The sequence below is a fragment of the Equus quagga genome, chromosome 17 (assembly GCF_021613505.1).
Source record: "Equus quagga isolate Etosha38 chromosome 17, UCLA_HA_Equagga_1.0, whole genome shotgun sequence".
In the NCBI taxonomy this organism is placed as follows: Eukaryota; Metazoa; Chordata; class Mammalia; order Perissodactyla; family Equidae; genus Equus; species Equus quagga.
In genome coordinates this window covers 25,834,075-25,834,570 of record NC_060283.1, presented here as the reverse complement: position 1 = coordinate 25,834,570, position 496 = coordinate 25,834,075, and positions in this window count along the sequence as shown.

Genomic DNA, 496 nt, shown 5'->3' with positions numbered 1-496 from the left:
CCTGGCTCCATCACCCCTTCCCTGGCTCCATCACCCTCTCCTGGCTCCATCACCCTCTCCTGGCTCCATCACCCCTTCCCTGGCTCCATCATCCCTTCCCTGGCTCCCTCACTCTCTCCCGGCAGGAAGGTGGGCTTGTTCTTCGGAGCCGTGGGGGGACTGGGCTGGAGAGGGAGGGAGGGAAGTGGAGGGTGCGGGAGGAACCCTTAAAGGCCCGCCCTGACAGCCACCCAGGTGGGCTCACCTCAGACAGCACGCGGGAGGGAACGAAGGGTTGGAATCTACGGAGCACGCGCTGGACACGGGAGCTCAGAGAGGGTGCAAACTCACGGAGGTCGGCCGGTGGTTGCGAGAGGCTGCCTTCAGAAGCAGGTTTCCCTGATTCTCACTGCCTCGGTCCTATTCGAAGTGGCTCCTTAACCTGTGCCTCAGTTTCTTCAACTTCACAAACAAGGAGGAGGATGATGATGACGACGACGATAATGCCACCGTCCCA